The following is a 19,954-nucleotide window of genomic DNA, read 5'->3' as shown; positions in this document are numbered from 1 at the left end:
CTCCTCATAGCTAATGCCCTCCATACCAGTCAACATTCTGGTAAATCGCTTCTGCACCCTCTCTAAAGCCTCCACATCCTTCTGGTAGAGTGGCGACCAGAATTGAACACTATACTCCAAGTGTGGCCTAACTAAGTCAATGTGGCATGGCCGTGAGATTCAGAGGGGGATGTCAGTGACACTCCAACAGGTCGACAGCTGTTGGAGGAGCCCGAGGCTTAGAGCGCAGGAAAGTGCGCCGCCAATGCATAGCACTGAGGCCAACGATGCTACGGTGGCGACTGCAGTGGAGAGCCTGGAGCTTGATGTCAGCAACGTGAGTGGTGGTATCCAAGGCGTAGCTCAGTCAGCCTCGACAGCATGTCTGACTCCCTGTCGCTGAATTAGGCGGACCTTTCCGAATCACTGTGGAGCATGTCCCAGTCTCAGGTGGGCATTGCCGACATGCTCCGGTGCATGTCCAGGATGCTGTGGACGTGTTCCAGTCTCAGGTGGACCTTGCCGGGCTGCTGCGGAACATGTCCCAGTCTCAGGTGGGCCATGCCGGGGCACTGTGGAGCATGTTTCAGTCTCAGGTGGGCCTTGTCGGGGCGCTGCGGAGCATGTGCCAGTTTCAGGTGGATCTTGCTGGGGCGATGCGGAGCATGTTCCAGTCTCAACTGGGCCTTGCCGGTGGGCTGCGGAGCATGTCCCAGTCTCAGGTAGAACTTGCCGGGGCGCTGCGGAGCATGTTACAATCTCAGGTGGGCATTGTTGAGGAGCTCCAGAGCATGTCCCGGTTGCGGAGGTGCATATCTCAGATACAGGTGGACATTGCCAAGGTGCTGCAGAGCATGGCCTGCTAACAGAAGTGCATCGCCAAGGGCATCAACATCATGGTGTGGTCACCATAGAGCCACCAGGGCTGGAGGAGCGATATGACGCAGGGGAATCGGAGCTCAATCTTGCTGCCCCTCTATCCTGGGGTGACCCCCCAGGGCCCAATAGGAATTGATCGGAATGAGGGAGCGCTGGAGACCGACCCGGAGTCCCCCTACAGGAAGACAACGGTGGTCTCCAGGTCTGCTGAGTCCACCTCCCCTAGCAACGGTGGGTCTTGGGGTTAGCGTGCGGAACTTGGTGGCGTTGAAAGGCATGTGTCACCACCAAGTTGGCAGAGGATCTCTGGCCTCGGGCCCTCCAGAGGACGCCCTTCAGGGGCATCAAAGGCCATAGGATGTGGTAAGCAACAGGCTACCTCCATTTCTGATGTGTATCCTGGGAACAGAACTAGACGGAGTTGTACATCATGGAGGGCTAAGCACATTGTGGATCACTGAGGAGGCACTGGGGGGAAGGGGGCGGGGCACCATTGGTAGATAGGGCAGTTGGGAGTCATTACTGCACTTGTACACCATTAAGACACGTTACACCCGAGACATGTGAAGACTCTGTCATTATTCCGCACTGCAGAAAGGCCTGCAGCCACGCCTCTCCCAGTTGCCCTCCGCCCTTCCCAGGCCCGAGCACCCCGGTCTCCCTGCTACTATACCAAGGCCCACCGCCCCAAGGCATACCACATGCAGATGATGGGTATGAGTGTGCACTCAGCAGACAGACAAGAGTCAGACTACGGCATAGATTGAGGTGCATCAGAATTCAGCTCACAGCGAGTTATCACCCTCCTGCCTTGTATATTGACCCGCTAACAGTGGTGACACAAGCCCATCACCCTGGAATGATGTAACAGACCTTGGAAGGTGAAACAGGGTGGTGATAGGGTGGTGGAGGGGGTAGTGAGGGGGAATGGGGCGGGCCGCCAAAGGGGGGGGGCACAGATTTGCGGGACCGTGAATGGGATGGGGAGAGATGGTGTGAAGACAAATAAAACTGCATCCTATGAGAAGCAGGCAAGGATGTGGGCCTCCCTGGTCCTCCGGGCATGCCGTGCCCTCACCGCCGCCTGTCCTCTCCTGCGGGTCCTCCTAGGTTCAATCTTCAGCTGGTCGGCTCCCCCTCGTCCTCCTCCAGCACGTCGCCTCACTGCCGTGCCAGGTTGTGGAGGGCACAGCAGACCACTACAAAGCGGGTGAACCTCTGGGGGTATACTGCGGTGTACTAGAGCAGTCAAGGCATCGAAACTTACACCTCAGGACTGCAGCGGTTCAAGAAAGCAACTCACCATTACCTTCTAAAGGGCAACTAGGGATGGGCAATAAAGCTGGACAACCAGCAACGCCCACATCCTGTAAATGTATTTTTAAAAAGGCAGTCCGATGCACCGTTCAATGACTACCCGGGTGGCCACATGGGCTTCGTTATAATGGGTCTCTGCACGGTCTCTGGCCTCTGTGCCGGCATCATTAGCCAGGACCTAAACGGGTACATTTATCTTCAGCATCTTCGAGGGACACCTTGGGATGTCCCTCGAAGATGCTGGGGATCTCTAACTGCCCCAGGATGTAGCTGCTGTAAACACACGCTGGGAAGCATGCACACACATCCATGATCTTCAGGTGGTGATCGCACACAAGTTGAATGTTCAGGAGTGTAACCCCTTCCAGCTAATGAAAGATGCTCCCAGACCTGGTGCGTGCAAGGACCTGGGACATCCCAGCGATAACGGAGAAACCTGCTGCCCAGACATTTTGTTGGGCCTGATTCAGGTCAAAGTTTATGTAGTTTTCGGTTTGGGCAAACAGGGCATATGTGACTTCACGGATGCACTTGCGGGCTTTTGGGTAGGAGATGCCACACAAATCGGCACTGTAGCACAGTGGTTAGCACTGTTGCTTCACAGCATCATGGTCCCAGGTTCGAATCCCACTTGGGTCACTGTGCGGAGTGTGCACGATCTCCCCGTGTCTGCGTGGGTTTCCTCCGGGTGCTCTGGTTTCCTCCCACAAGTCTTAAAAGACGTGCTTGTTAAGTAATTTGGACATTCTGAATTCTCACTCAGTGTACCCGAACAGGCGCCGGAATGTGGCGACAAGGGGCTTTTCACAGTAACTTCATTGCAGTGTTAATGGAAGCGTACTTGTGACAATAAAGATGATTAAAATTATTAATAAAGTCCCCGCTCGAGCCCTGAAATGATCCTGAGGCACAGAAGTTCAGGGTTGCGGTGAACGTAAAGGCCACCAGGAGTGGGTATCCTCTTCCTCCTCCGCGTGGTGCCAAGTCAGCAAGGGCATGGCACAAGTATTGCACTGTCTCCTTGTTTAGGCGGAGCCTCCTGCTGCATATGGTGTCCACATCAGTTCTAAACACCAGCGACGCCTGTACAACCTGGGCTGTCACCAGCCTCCCCCTCTGGGTCTCTCCCTGGCCTGATCAGCGGCCAGGTCCTCAGGATGTGGACGAGGACCTGCACATGGGCTGCCGTCTCAGCCTCTGTTGATACTGTTGCCACTGTCTTCTCCGGTGTCTGACCGTCTGGCCTGCCAGCATCACCATGAGGGTAGCTTCCGCGGGGTCCACAATATCATCCATAATGTGATATCTGTAAGGAATTGGAGAGGGTGAGAGACTGACAACCAGCTATGGGTTGCATCCTGGACCTGCAGGTCCCCCAGGCCTCCTCCTCCCTCACATCGCCTGCCATCCCTCAGGGTGCCATCCAACACACCCTGCACACGCACCCCTGGCAGCAGCAGGAGCCCCTGGACCCTGTACCCCAGACACTCACTGGAAACGTTACCTGGATCGGGGGCTGGTTCTCTCCCCGGTCCACACACCCACTCTCTGTTGCGGGGATATCCCCAGTGCTGTGGCCCAGCTTTGTACTGTATTTTTAAAAAAAAATTAAACGTTTTATTGAGGTATTTCTTTGGCATTTTAACAGCAACAAAATCAACAATATACATAACAAGAAAAATATATACATATTGCAAATTCCACCACCCTCTCCCGCAGGTCTTGCCATTACTTACCCCTTAACCTACGCTAACCTAACCCAACCCCCCCCCCCACCCACTTTCTGCTGACGATTAATTCTCTGCGAGGAAGTCGACGAATGGTTGCCACCTCCGGGCGAACCCCAGCGGAGACCCTCACATGTCGAACTTAATTTTCTCCAGGCAGAGGAAGCCTGCCATGTCTGAAAGCCAGGTCTCCGATTTCGGGGGCTTTGAGTCCCACCATGCCAGCAATATACGCCTCCGGGCTAACAGGGAAGCAAAGGCCAGAACGTCTGCCTCTTTCTCCTCCTGGATTCCCGGATAACAACAAAGAACAAAGAAAAGTACAGCACAGGAACAGGCCCTTCGGCCCTCCAAGCCCGTGCCGACCATGCTGCCCGACTAAACTACAATCTTCTACACTTCCTGGGTCCGTATCCCTCTATTCCCATCCTATTCATGTATTTGTCAAGATGCCCCTTAAATGTCACTATCGTCCCTGCTTCCACCACCTCCTCCGGCAGCGAGTTCCAGGCATCCACTACCCTCTGTGTAAAAAACTTGCCTCGTACATCTACTCTAAACCTTGCCCCTCGCACCTTAAACCTAAGCCCCCTAGTAATTGACCCCTCCATCCTGGGGAAAGGCCTCTGACTATCCACTCTGTCTATGCCCCTCATAATTTTGTAGACCTCTATCAGGTTGCCCCTCAACCTCCGTCGTACCAGTGAGAACAAACCGAGTTTATTCAACCGCTCCTCATAGCTAATGCTCTCCTTACCAGGCAACATCCTGGTAAATCTCTTCTGCATCCTCTCTAAAGTCTCCACATCCTTCTGGTAGTGTGGCGACCAGAATTGAACACTATACTCCAAAGTGAGGAGGTTCTATAACTGACTAAGGTTCCATACAGCCGCAACACGACTTGCCAATTCTTATACTCATTTGGGGTATCCTGCGATACCCCAAAAATCGCCACCTCCGGACTCATTACCACCCTCGTATTTAATACCGTGGACATGGTGTCGGCAAACCCCTGCCAAAACCCCCTCAATTTTGGACATGCCCAGAATATGTGGACATGGTTCGCTGGCCCCCCCGCACACTTCGCACACCTATCCTCCACCCCAAAGAACCTGCTCATCCGGGCCAGTCATGTGAGCCCGGTGAACAACCTTAAATTGGATCAGGCAGAGCCTGGCACATGTTGCGGTAGCATTGACCCTTCCTAACACGTCTGCCCAGAGGCCCTCCTCAATCTCTCCCCCCAGCTCCCCCTCCCACTTTTGCTTCAACTCCTCGGTCTGCGTCACCTCCGAATCCTTAAGCTCTTTATATATGTCCGAGACGCTCCCCTCTGTAGAAGCCAGGTATTTTGAATACAACTAGTATAAGTAAAAGATAGCTGTTTAAGCATAAATATTAAGCCCCAGTTTTAAATACCCATTTATACAGCATAATTCACTTTTACTGAGGTCCGTTGTTCTGGCAAATGCATATTTTCAAAGTCAGTGTGACATTAAAACAGCACAGTTGCAAGACAATTTGACACTGCTTGTGCTAATTGTCAAGGACAAGGACTGAATACCATAGCAACATGAAGGCACCATTGTTCACAATGCAGATAACAGCTAAGTCAGAAAAGCTAATGTTGCACATTGAAGATGGACGGCTTGCCATCAAATCAAATGTGTTTGAGTCTAACCCAAACCAATTAGGATTATATTGGGGTGTGATTAGATGACTTAAGACAGATATGAAAGTGTATAACTGAAAAGTTTCCGCCCGCCATTTTGGTGTTGTCTGTCCTTAATTTCTGTCTTTGATTCTGTCAGTGTGTCTTTCTGTAGTGTCTTTGTGTTGTGTTGTCTTTCTGTTAGTTTAGTCAGTTTTGTCCTTAATAGTCTCTGTTTGAGATGTCTTTTGGGGGTTCTGTCAGTCTGTTAGTCTACTTTTGACTTTGAGTTTGAGTTTAGCTGAAGATTAGCTCTCTCTCTCTCTTCATGTTTCATTGCCAGACTTTGACCTTTTAAAAGTTACTTTTGAGCTGTCTGCCTAAGCAAAAAAGATAATGTCTGTAATTCTCTGAAAGCTTTGAATTGTCTACGAATTGCCTTTTAAATGACTTTCAAATTGTAATCAAGCAACTACAAATAAAACAATTCTTTTTGGCACCTGAGAAGTTTTAACTGAAGTTTCTGCTGAGTCCCAGTATTCGCAAAGTGCTACTGGTAATCGAATAGCAGAAATAATATAAATTCCTTCAACTTTACACAGTCAAATAATACTAGGAATCGAACAACTTGGCATAGTCCAGAAATATTACAAATCTTACAACTTGTCGTATTGCGCCAGGACTTTGATTCATCAACTAAGCTTCCCCCCAACTTGGCGTAGTTCAGCAGGTTAAGATCCCTTCAAATTAAAGATTCTAACATTGGCGAGCCAGCCAGGAGTTAACATTCCTATCAATACAAGATTCCTATCCATCCTCTAGAGACCACCCTATCCTGAATCCCCCTTAGCGGCAGGAGTGGGAAGGTTGGTACCTGCTTCCGCAAAACGTCTCGTACCTGTAAATATCGGAATTCATTTCCCCCAGCCAATGCAAACTCCTCCTCCTCATACTTGGGAAGCTACCTTCCAAGAACAAGTCCCCCATCGTCTCAATCCCCGCTCTCCGCCAAATTCGGAAACCCCCATCCATCCTCCCTGGGACAAACCGATGGTTATCGCAGATTGGGGACCACACTGATGCCCCCTCTGCTCCCACATGTCTCCTCCACTGCCCCCAGACTCTCAGGGCCGCCACCACCACTGGACTGGTGGAGTACCGCGCCGGCGGGAACGGCAGGGGCGCCGTCACCAGTGCTCCTAAACTTGTGCCCTTCCACGAACCCGCCTCCATGCGCACCCACGCCGGCTCCCCCCCCACCAGCCACCTCCTAACCATGGCTATGTTAGCCGCCCAGTAGTAATTACTGAAATTCGGCAGCACCAGCCCACCATCTCCCCGAATCCGCTCGAGCATTGCCCTCTTCACCCGCGGGGTCTTGCCCCCCCACACAAAGCCCACGACAATCTTATTGATCCGCTTAAAAAGGACCGCAGGATGAAGATGTGGAAGCACTGGAAAACAAAAAGGAACCTCAAGAGGACAGTCATTTTTACCGACTGCACCCTACCCGCCAGAGACAATGGGAGCGCATCCCATCTCCGGAAATCCACCTTCATCTGGTCCACCAACTGGGCCAGGTTCAATTTGTGTAGCCTATCCCAATCCCTCGCCACCTGAATACCCAAGTACCTAAAACTGTGCCCTACCACTCTAAACGGCAGTTCCCCCAGTATCCTCTCCTGACCTCTCGCCTGAACCACAAACAACCCGCTCTTCCCCATATTAAGCTTGTATCCCGAAAACCGGCCGAATTCCCCTAAGATTCCCATAATTTCCCCCATCCCCTCCATTGGGTCAGAGACATACAACAGTAAGTCGCCCGCATACAGCGAGACTCTGTGCTCCACCCTCCCCTCCCCCGGACCAACCCCTTCCAGCCCTCAGAGCAATTGCCAGCGGCTCTATCACCAGCGCAAACAGTAGTGGGGAGAGGGGACATCCCTGTCTCGTCCCCCGGTGTAGTCTAAAATATTCCGAAGTTGTTCTATTTGTCCGTACACGAGCTACCGGAGCCCGGTACAGCAGCCTAATCCAGTCAACAAAGCCCCTTCCAAACCCGCACCGCTCCAGCACCTCCCATAAGTAATCCCACTCGACCCGGTCGAAGGCTTTTTCCGCGTCCATCTCAACCACCACTTCAGCTTCCCTACCTTCCGGGGGCATCATGATCACGTTTAGCAACCTTCTCACATTGGCCCCCAGCTGCCTACCCTTAACAAACCCTGTCTGGTCCTCCCCTATAACATCCGGTACACAGTCCTCAATCCTAGAGGCTAGAATTTTGGCCAGATGTTTGGCATCCACGTTCAGCAAGGATATCGGCCGATAAGAACCACACAGCTCCGGGTCCTTGTCCCTTTTCAGAATGAACAAGATCATGGCCTGTGACATTGTCTGGGGTAAAACCCCCCCTATCCTTGGCCTCGTTAAAGACCTTCAACAATACCGGCCCCAATATTCCGGAGAACTTTTTATAGAACTCGCCCGGGTACCCGTTTGTTCCCGGGGCCTTACCCGACTGCATGGCCTTCAAACCCTCCACTATCTCCTCCAGCCCGATCGGGGCCCCCAGCCCTTCTACCAGCTCCCCATCCACCTTCGGGAAAGTCAACCCATCCAAAAAGTGCCTCAACCCCTCCGGCCCCACAGGGGGTTCCGACCTGTACAACCTACTATAAAAGTCCCGATAGGTCTTGCTCACCCCGCCGAGTCCCCAACTAAGTTCCCATCCTCGTCAACAACTCTCCCTATTTCTCGAGCTGCCTCCCTCTTTCTGAGCTGCTTTGCAAGCATCCTACTGGCCTTCTCCCAGTGCTCGTAACTCGTCCCCTTCGCCTTTCTGAGCTGCTCCACCGCCCTTCCTGTAGTTAACAAACCAAATTCCGCCTGCAGTCTCCGGCGTTCCCTTAACAGATCTGCCTCTGGAGCCTCCGCATACCTCCTATCCACTCGTAGAATCTTTTTTACCAGTCGATCCGTTTCTGCCCTATCGGTCCTGTCTCTGTGAGCCCGAATCGAGATCAGCTCTCCTCTTACCACTGCCTTCCGTGCTTCCCAGACCACCACTGCTGAGACCTTCCCCGTGTCGTTTACCTGCAGGTAGTTCAACATGCACTTCCTCAACCTTTCGCACACCGCTTTGTCTGCCAACAGCCCCACATCCAACCTCCATTGCGGGCGCTGCTTGCTATCCATACTGACCTGCAGATCCACCCAGTGCAGAGCATGGTCTGAGATCGTAATCGCCGAATATCCCTTGTCCACCACCCCCACCAACAGGGCCCTGCCCACAACAAAGAAATCTATCCGGGAATATACCTTGTGAATGTGGGAGTAAAAGACAAATTCCCTGGCCCTCGGCTACCTAAATCTCCATGGATCCACTCCCCCCATCTGCTCCATGAATCCTTTCAGCTCCTTTGCCATTGCTGGTACCTTGCCCATTCTCGAGCATGACCGGTCCAGGCCTGGATCAATAACGGTGTTGAAGTGCCCAGCCTGTGCGAATCTAGGGCAGGACTCTTTCCCAGCACCCTCTTTATAAAATCCCCATCCTCCCAATTTGGCGTGTATACATTGACCAGCGCTACCTTCATCCCCTGCAGTTTGCCACTAACTATGATATATCGACCGCCCACTTCTGAGACAATCCTCCCCACCTCAAATGCGACCCACTTGTTAATCAGAATCGCAGCCCCTCTTGTCTTTGAATCCAGCCCAGAGTGGAAAACCTGACTAACCCAACCTTTCCACAACCTGACCTGATCCACTACTTTAAGATGTGTCTCCTGCAGCATCACCACGTCCGCCTTCAATCTCCTCAAGTGCTCAAACACACTCTTTACCGACCCATTTAGCCCCCGGACATTCCAGGTGACCAGACTAGTTGGGGGGCAAAGTGCACCCCCCCCGGCCGGTCAGCCATCCCCTTTCTTGGGCCAGGCTCTAGCCCATGCGCTGAACCTCCTCCGGCCCGCCCCCACCCCTGACCCCCTCAGTGACCTTCTATCGAAGTCTCTCCCACGTCAGCAGAACCCATCGCCCCCCCACCCCCCCCCCCCCCCCGCCCCCACCCCCAGCAACACAACTCTAAATCCCAACCCAGCTAATAAACTAAGCATATACACCTCACCCCACCCCCCCCCCCCCACTGTGCTTCCATGAGCTAGCTCACCCAGCTAGCTTGGTGACCCCCGCCACTGGCGCCAGGAAGTCTCCCACCCATTGTTCCCTTGCTCCCCTCCCCTCGCTCCTGCAAACAAGTTCCCTCATCCAACAATCCCCAAACAAACACCCCATAGCAAGAAAACACAAAGAACAAAAGCACCACCCACCGAAACCCAGACAGGCAAGTCTCCATCCCGCCAAAGTGCACAACACTATAAACAAACAAGATCAAACACAGAAGGAACATTACCAACATATACCCCTAAAAAGAGCCAAAAACAAAACGGAAAACCGACTTCCCCTCCCGCCCTTTTCCTTTTCCCCTAAACAGAGCTCCAAAAAATAGTACGGGAAGGCAGAGCCAATTTTAACAACAGAAAGAAAAAACCCAACCTAAACCCCATCAACAAACCAAGGGGGAGAAAAGAAAAACAAACAAAAACCCCCAGAGAAAAACAGAAAAGGAAAAAGGGCCCAATATAGGCCAACGTTTTGTCACTGAGTCCAGAAGTTCTCAAACTCCCACTAATCATTTTCTTTTTGAAAAGTCCAACGCCTCATCGGGTGACTCAAAATAGTGATGTTGGTCTTCATGCGTAACCCACAGACGTACCGGGTACAGCAGACTAAACTTCACCTGCTTCTTAAAGAAAATTGCCTTGACTTGATTAAAGCCTGCCCTCTTCCTCGCCACCTCCACGCTCAGGTCCTGGTACACCCGCAGGATGCTGTTATCCCACTTGCAACTCCGGTGCGCTTGGCCCACTGCAGAATACATTTCTTGTCCAGAAACCTGTGGAATCTCACCACCATCGCCCTCGGAGGGTCCCCCGCCCGCGGTCTCCTGGCAAGCGCCCGGTACGCCCTGTCCACCTCCAGCGGTCGGGGGGATGCCCCCTCTACCCAGCAGTTTTTCGAACATACCCGCCATGTATGCTCCAGCATCTGCTCTCTCAGCTCCCTCCGGGAGCCCGACAATTCTTAGATTCTGCCGGTTCTCAAGATCCTCCACCTTCTCCAAGAGCCATTTCTGCTGTTCCTGAAGCTTCCCCACCTCCAGCTCCACTGCTGTTTGGCGCTCCTCTTGTTCCAACAGCGCCTTCTCCACCTTCTGAATCGCCCAGTCCTGGGCGTCCAGTCTGCTCTCTAGGCGATCAATTGATTCTTTGATCGGGTCCAGGCATTCCCGCTTCTGTCTGGCGAAAACATCCTGAATGGCCTGCACCACTGGGTCCGTTGAACACTGCGCTGCCACCCCAGGGGTCCTTCCCTCAGCCATGCTGTCTCCCGTTGCAGCTTCAACACAGCTCGCTACTGGCTTCTTGTTTCTGCCCTTTCACACACTTCTGATCCTTTTTTCCATAAACCAATGCGAGGAAACAGTGCCCAGCTGCCTCAACCTACAAATTTTCCGTTTAAAACCGGAAAAAAGTCCAGGGGAAAGGTCCAAAAGTCCAACCAGAGCGGGAGCCACCAAATGTGCGACTTACTCTTCCATAGCTGCCACCGGAAGTCCTGTACTGTATTTGTTTTATTGTCACATGTACCGAGGTTCAGTGAAAAGTATTGTTCAGCGTCCAGTCCAGACAGATCATTCCATACATAAAAAAACATAGGACATACATAAATATACGATGTAAACACACAGGCACAGATATCGGGTGAAGCATACAGGAGTACAGTACTACTCAGTAGAGAAGATGTGTGAAGAGATCATATCAGTCCATCAGGGGGTCATTTAGGAGTCTGGTAACAGCGGGAAAGAAGCTGTTTCCAATCATTTAGTGTGTGTTCTCAAGCTTTTGTAACTTTTGCCCACTGGAAGAAGAAGTTGGAAGAGTGAATAAATCGGGTGAGAGGGATCTTTAACCATGCTGCCCGCTTTCCAGGAGGTGTAGACAGAGTAAATGGATGGGAGGCAGGTTCGTGTGATGGACTGGGCTGTGTTCATGACTCTCTGTAGTTTCTTACAGTCTTGTTAGTTTCCTGAGAAAATATAGGTGCTGTTGTGAATTTGAGTCATAGAATTTACAGTGCAGAAGGAGGCCATTCAGCTCATCGAGTCTGCACCAGCCTTTGGAAAGAGCACCCTACCTAAGCCCACACCTCCACCCTATCCCCGTAACCCAGTAACCCCTCCCAGCCTTTTTGGACACTAAGGGCAATTTAGCATGGCCAAGCCACCTAACCTGCACATCTTTGGACTATGGAAGGAAACTGGAGCACCCGGAGAAAACCCACGCAGACACGGGGAGAATGTGCAGACTCCGCACAGTGACCCAAGCTGGGAATCAGACCTGGGACCCTGGAGCTGTGAAGCAACTGTGATAACCACTGTGCTACCATGCCCCAGTGTCAATGTGGGTGGACTAGGACAGATTATTGCTGATGTGCATACCTAAGAATTTGAAGCTGTCAACCATCTCCACCTCGGCCTCGTTGGGGTATGTACGATACTTGCTCCTTGAAGTCAATGATCTGCTTTTAGGTTTGCTGACATTGAGGGGGAGATTGTTGTCGTTACACCACTCCACTAAGTTCTCTATCTTCCTCCTTCTACTCTGACTCATCGTTGTTTGAGATCCGGCCCACTACAGTCATGTCATTAGCAAACTTGTAGATTGAGTTGGAGCCAAATTTTGCCACGCAGTTGTGTGTGTGTATAGGGAGTATAGTAGGGGGCTAAGTACGCAGCCGTGTGGGGCCCCGATATTGAGGACTACCGTGGAGGAGGTGTTGTTGTTTATCCTTACTGATTGTGGACAATGGGTCAGGAGGTTGAGAATCGAGAGGGAGAAGCCAAGTCCTTGGCTTGGCTGGGGTTATGGTGTTGAAGGCGGAGCTGTAGTCAATGAATAGGAGTCTGACGTAGAAGTCCTTGTTGTCGAGATGCTGCAGGGATGAGTGTAGGGCCAGGGAGATGCCGTCTGCTGTGGACCAGTTGTGGCGGTATACAAATTGCTGTGGATCAAGGCATTTTGGGAGTATGGAGTTGATATGTCTCATGACCAACATCTCGAAGTACTTCATAATGATCGAAGTCAAGGCCACCAGACAATAGTCGTTGAGGCATGTTGCCTGGTTCTTCTTTGGCACCGGTATGATGGTGGTCTTCTTGAAGCAGTTGGGAACCTCGGAACGGAGTGGTTGAAGATGTTGTAACTGTACTGGAGCAGCTTGGCTAGGGGTGCCTCACCCAGACCAATCACATATTGATCACGCACACCTTAAGCCAATTAGGAATTAACCTTGCCTCATTTAGGCCGATCAGAATGCAATAACATCATTGATCACGCTGTGGGTTATGGCTTGGAATGAGTTCATCAGCAGCACCTTTCACTGCCCAAGTTGTGCAGCAAGTTTGAAACTGAAGAGCCTGCTATCCACAGGGAAACAGAAGCTATGAGGAGAGGACACAGACTGAGTGTAAACTTGCATCCAAGGCCATAGTCGGCTAGCCACCGCCAGGGTCCTGGGTTCGATTCCCGCTTGTGTCACTGTCTGTGCGGAGTCTGCATGTTCTCCCCGTGGGTTTCTTCCAGGTGCTCAGGTTTCCTCCTACAAGTCCCGAAATACGTGCTTGTTAGGTGAATTGGACATTCTGAATTCTCACTCAGTGCATCCGAACAGGCACTGGAGTGTGACGAATAGGAGATTTTCACAGTAACTTCATTGAAGCGTTAATGTAAACCTACTTGTGACAATAATAAAGATTATTGTTATTAGTATTAGTCAAGTCCTGTTCTGTTTTTGAGAAGTAATAATCTACAACTTATTAAAAATTTCCTGAGTTACTTCACCAAATTATCTCCTGTTCCCTGTAAAGACAAATAAACACAATTAGAATTTAAGTTCAAATTGTACCTCGGACTTTCACCACAGGGCTGCATTCCTGCTCTAAACACTGGCACCTGTTGGAAAACATCTTGGTGCACCAGTGTGACCACAATGACATCCCGCATACTCGAGTCATGTCCAGTGCTGACTTTCATACAGCCACCAGCTCGTTTGCTCAAAGCTTAACTTCCATTTTAAGCCGAAGCTTAAGAACAGATCTAGAAACAAGCCATCGAAGGAATTTCGAGTCAGCAAACTGCAAATCTCATCTTTCAGAAATGGATATCACGCAACCTTACAGACCAGACTGGAACATCCTGATTTCCCTGCTGATTCCACTCCAGAAGAACTCAGGATACACATCAAAGCTGCAGTGCTCGATGTTCCAGTGAGGAAATTGGACCCAGCACCAAGAACAGGCACAGGTTTGATGACAATCATAGAAACCCTACAGTGCAGAAGCACGCCATTCAACCCATCGAGTCCACAGTGACCCTCTGAAAGAGCACCCTACTTAGGCCCAATCCCCCACCCTATCTCCGAAACCTCACCTAACATTTGGTCACCAAGTTAAAATTTAGTATGGCCAATTCACCTAATCTGCACATCTTTGGACTGTGGGAGGAAACTGGAGCACTCGGAGGAAACCCACGCAGACACGGGGAGAACGTGCAAACTACACACAGACAGTCACCCAAGGTTGCAATCAAACCCAGGCCCTTGGCACTGTGAGGCAGCAGTGTTAACCACTGTGCCACCCACAAGGAAATCCAAGAAAAATCATAAAGAAATTCAAGATCAGCTAATAATAAAAAGGTCAGCTCACCAGACTCATCTGGCTCAGCAGGCTAGTCAAGAGAGAAAGACAGACTATCTTCCATCGCGCAGCACCCTTCACAGTAAACTGAAGAATATCCAAAATGACAGGTGGATCACATTTACGGAAAAAACTCAACTGTATGCCGACACTGGTGACAGAAGAAGCTTCGTAGAAGTACTCAAGTCTGCCTATGAACTAGCATAGAGAAACTCAAAACCTCTAGGAGTGCTGATGGCAAGACACTACTGTTCGGAAAACAAAATAACTTTTCAGGGATATATATTTGTATTGGTAAACATTAGAAACAAGGTATTTAAAACATTTTTTTTAGAGTACCCAATTCCTTTTTTTTCAAATAAGGGGCAATTTAGTGTGGCCAATCCACCTACTCTGCACATCTTCGGGTTGTGGCGGTGAGACCCACACAAACACAGGGAGAATGTGCAAACTCCACACAACCAGTGATCCGGGGCCGGGATCGAACCCGGGTCCTCAGCGCCGTGATGTAGCAGTGCTAACCACTGCACCACCGTGCCACCCTGAAACAAGGTATATTTTTAAGTGGGTTTGATTTAATGTCTCTGTGCCTACATGGTAAAACCTTTGTAAAAGGCAAAAGATTTATACGATCTGAAGAGAAACCAGAGTGTACTGTAAAACCTTTGTTAGGTTCATGCTGGACAGAGGTGTTTTCTGTGTCTCGCACATGGCCACTGGCGCCGATGCCCTCAGCGATGGCCTGCTGAGACTGGGCCATGACCTGCAGAGACTGGGCTATGGCGCTGGCACTGGCTCAAGGCTTCCTGTGAGAGGGCAGCCATGTCCTGGGCCACAGACGCCGCCTGCACGGAAAGCCCCAGGCCTCCCAAACCGTTCCCCATGTCTGACACCGTCGCACCCATTGCCTCCACCGCGGACGCCACCCGTGCGGTGTCGGCCTGGGTGGCATGCATGACCGGCACCACTCCCAGCTCCTGGACGCGGGTGGACTCCTCCACCTGCGACTGCAGCCGCCGCAAGCCGGCCGTCACCCTCTTCGCTCGTCTCCGGGTCGGTGGTTGCATCGGATCTATGTGTGGGTGTGGCAACTCCAGGAACCCGGGATCCATCTGGGCGGCAGATGTTCGCTTGGGCTGGGCTACCCTCCGACCGCCCGGCCCCTCTGCTGCTCCTACCTCCACCTGCTGTACCGGGACGGCTGTGTTGTGCGCACCAGTGAGTGTACCAGACGCCTCATCACTAAAGTGCCCAACCGAGGTGAGTGTTTCTGCGATGGTGGAGGGTGTTGGTGACAGCAGTGGCGTTGTGTCGTGCTCTTCGTCCCACTCTGAGTCCATGGCACTTTGGGGTGGGGGTTCGTCTCCACCCATCCACTCTGAGTCACTGTCCGGTATTTCGTCTTCCTGGGTAGTACTGTCCCGGGTAGGGGTGTCCCGGGTAGGGGTGTCCCGGGTAGGGGTGTCCCGGGTAGGGGTGTCCCGGGTAGGGGTGTCCCGGGTAGGGATGACCTGGGTAGTGGTGACCTGGCTCGGCTGTGACGGGGGCCTGTGGCTGCCCCTCTCGTCGCTGGGTGGCACACGCCTGCGTCGTCGCACCTGCACGTGACGGGGGCGTTGTCTCCCTGTTGCTCCAGGTCTCTCCGTCTCCAAGGGACATCCTGCGGGCGTCGCATGCCGGAGGGTCCGGGTCTCTCCGTCTCCCGCGGTGAGCGAGGGGCATCCTGCGGGCGTCGCATGCCGGAGGGTCCGGGTCTCTCCGTCTCCCGTGGTGTGCGAGGGGCATCCTGCGGGCGTCGCATGCCGGAGGGTCCGGGTCTCTCCGTCTCCCGTGGTGTGCGAGGGGCATCCTGCGGGCGTCGCATGCCGGAGGGTCCGGGTCTCTCCGTCTCCGAGGGGCATCCTGCGGGTGGTCTGCATCTGCGGGGATGGGTGCCTTGACGTTTGCTCCTGCGATACACAATGAAGCATGCATGGTTAGACACGCAGGCAGTGATCAGGTGATATGGGGGAGGGGGATATAGGGGAGGGGGGATATGGGGACGGGCTGTCGGTGGCTCACTTGCTAGTACGCCCCCGACCTCTGCATCAGCAACCTCCCGGTCCTCAGGTCCGCCAGCCAGTTCCAGGGCCCTTTCCTCGTGTTTGGTCAGTGGCCTCTCATCAGCGGGGCCTCCTCCAGTCCTCACATGCTCCCTGGTGTTGTGTGCGCGTTTCTCCTGTGGCGGGGGGGGGGGGGTGGCAGGGGTAAAAGGCAACAGTGTTAGGCAGGTATATGAATGCACGCCATCGGTTGCGCGTGTATTGCAGAGGTTAAGGTTAGGGCTGGATTCACTTGGGGATATGGGGGAGGGGGGATATGGGGAGGGGGGATATGGGGGAGGGGGGATATGGGGAGGGCTGATATGGGGAGGGGGGATATGGGGGATATGGGGGAGGGGGGATATGGGTTGGGGAGGGGGGATATGGGTATGGGGAGGGGGGATATGGGGAGGGGGGATATGGGGATGGGGGGATATGGGGATGGGGGGATATGGGGGAGGGGGATATGGGGGAGGGGGATATGGGGGAGGGGGGATATGGGGAGGGGGATATGGGGAGGGGGATATGGGGGAGGGGGATATGGGGAGGGGGATATGGGGAGGGGGATATGGGGGGTATATGGGGAGGGGGTATATGGGGAGGGGGGATATGTGGAGGGGGATATGGGGAGGGGGGATATGGGGAGCGGGAATATGGGGAGGGGGGATATGGGGAGGGGGGGATATGGGGGAGGGGGATATGGGGAGGGGGGATATGGGGGAGGGGGGATATGGGGGAGGGGGGATATGGGGGAGGGGGGATATGGGGGAGGGGGGATATGGGGGAGGGGGGATATGGGGAGGGGGGATATGGGGAGGGGGATATGGGGAGGGGGATATGGGGGAGGGGGATATGGAGGAGGGGGATATGGGGGAGGGGGATATGGGGAGGGGGGATATGGGGGAGGGGGGATATGGGGGAGGGGGGGATATGGGTTTGGGGGAGGGGGGATATGGGTATGGGGGAGGGGGGATATGGGGGAGGGGGGATATGGGCAAGGGAGGATATGGGGGAGGGGGATATGGGGAGGGGGGGTATGGGGGAGGGGGATATGGGGGAGGGGGGATATGGGGGAGGGGGGATATGGGGGAGATGGGGGAGGGGGGATATGGGGGAGGGGGGATATGGGGAGGGGGGATATGGGGAGGGGGATATGGGGGAGGGGGGATATGGGGGAGGGGGGATATGGGGGAGGGGGGATATGGGGGAGGGGGGATATGGGGAGGGGGGATATGGGGGAGGGGGGATATGGGGGAGGGGGGATATGGGGAGGGGGGATATGGGGGAGGGGGATATGGGCGATATGGGGGAGGGGAGGATATGGGGGAGGGGGATATGGGGGAGGGGGGATATGGGGGAGGGGGGATATGGGGGAGGGGGGATATGGGGGAGGGGGGATATGGGGTAGGGGGAGATATGGGGAGGGGGGATATGGGGGAGGGGGGATATGGATATCGGGTGGGGGGGGAGGCTCACCCTGCCTGCTCTGACGAGGTCGTTCACCTTCTTGTGGCACTGGGTGCCTGTCCGTGATGTCAGGGCCGCAGCGGTGACGGCCTCTGCCACCTCCCTCCACAGACACCGGTGTGGCGTGGGGCAACTCTGCGGCCGTGCCCGGGATACAGGGCCTTCCTCCTCTGCTCCACTGCGTCCAGGAGCGCCTCCACATCCCGTGACTGGAACCTCGGGGCTGAGCGGCGGCCAGCCATCCAGTCGGGTGTTCCGGTCAGGTGTTCCGGTCGGGTGGGGGGTAGCAGCGTGTCGTTATGAGCCGTCACGCCGTGCGGCGTGTATGACGCTGCACGGCGTGAACCACGTGAGCAAGCGCGGATTCCGTCACGTCGCTGCTAGCCCATTTCGGGCCGGAGACTTTGCAACGATTTTTCCGGCGTGCCGCAAGTCAGATTTGCGCCGTTTTTTGCGCCGATCGGCGGACTTTGCGCCGATAACGGAGAATTTCGCCCAAGACGCCTGAAAGATATCAGAAGTGATTTTTAGGTTTGTGAGATTTTACTACAGCCTGTGGAATGAGAGTTGAAACAACTTTGAAAATCAGTGGCAGGATCTCGGAGCTTGTGTACAAGCAGTTAAGACAAAGGAAACATAAAAAGGGGTGGTGTAAAATCCTGGACTGGATTAACTGTTAAAAGTAGAGCAGAAGCTTGTGTTAAAGAGCCATTTGCAAAACTTGGATTGGATTTCGGAATGCAAACCTCTAAGTGAAAGCATTATTATGAGTGAAGATTTTAAAGTGTGTTTTTGGGAGTGGAGTTTGGAAACCATCATGTGATCATCATCGGGGGAGATTCTGAGGAGAAATCCACAGACACTAGCTTGGGTTCAGAGCAGAGTGCATGCATTTGCAGTGCAGAAGGCGACACAGTGGCACAGTAGTTAGAACTGCTTCCACACAGCACTGGTGTGCACATCACCAATAATCTGATCTGGTCCACCCACGTCGACACTACGACCAAGGGAGCACAACAGCGCCTATACTTTCTCAGGAGACTAAGGAAATTCGGCATGTCCACATTGACTCTCACCAACCTTTACAGATGCACCACAGAAAACATCCTATTTGGCTGCATCACAGCCTGGTATGGCAACTGCTCGGCCCAAGACCGTAGGGAAGTACAGAGAGTCGTGAACACAGTCCAATCCATCACGCAAACCCGCCTCCCATCCATTGACTCTGTCTACACCTTCCGCTGCCTTGGGAAAGCGGGCATTATAATCAAAGACCCCTCCCACAGAGCAGACAAAAGTATCCCAACAGTAATAGAAAGTCTTGGAGGGAGAAATTTGTTTAGGTGCTGTGGCTTCTAGTGGTGCTATCCACCCTTACATCACCCCTAGGGCAGGCAACACCACAAGTTGCTATGTGTGTCATCCACATGACATTCTTCAACAATATCAATGAGGAACACCTTGCAGGTATCAGCCTACGACATTACGTGCCCTCAAGAATTGAAGTACATCTGCATTGCATTGCTAGAAACAGTGTTATTGAACAAATTTGTGCCTCCTTTTGTGGAATGAATTCCATCGTGCTGTGTAAATTGTACATGCCTTTGTACTTTCTGCACATATTCTTTATCATTATTAAAGGTAATAACATACAGGGAGGTACATAATGTGCAGGTAGGTTCTGGGAATTCAGCTACATTGTGGGGACACTTGGGTTTTGTAAATTTTTGAGGATAGTGAAAATGGAGATCCTCATGTTTGCGCTGCAACAGAGGTTCGTTTGGAAACCTAAGGTGTACTTTGGTTAGGTATCAAGGTAGTGAAAATTCACACTGATAATCCTTGTAGACTTTTCAGATCAATCCAATTCCTTATTGTGTCTACATCCATGTCATTTGGAGTACATCAGGGGTCCTAGAATACATGAGTGGAAAATCAGCAGAAGATTGGTGAGTCTAGACTGAGTGTCAAATTCCCAGCTTCCCCCTCCCAAACCCCTGCCAAAAATATCTACTTTTTGCCCCAAATG

The 19,954-nt window shown here is 52.8% G+C and overlaps 1 protein-coding gene across 1 annotated transcript in view; it reads right to left on the bottom strand.

The window, feature by feature from the left end:
• lrrc73 (leucine rich repeat containing 73) overlaps nt 1-19,954 on the bottom strand; it is a 183,033-nt gene that overhangs the window by 88,205 nt on the left and 74,874 nt on the right. The gene's annotated exons all lie outside the window — the stretch shown is intronic.

This window comes from Scyliorhinus torazame, chromosome 4 (assembly GCF_047496885.1).
Source record: "Scyliorhinus torazame isolate Kashiwa2021f chromosome 4, sScyTor2.1, whole genome shotgun sequence".
Lineage (NCBI taxonomy): Eukaryota > Metazoa > Chordata > Chondrichthyes > Carcharhiniformes > Scyliorhinidae > Scyliorhinus > Scyliorhinus torazame.
The sequence above is the reverse complement of the archived record's forward strand: the minus strand, read 5'-3'. Positions and strand labels throughout refer to the sequence as shown.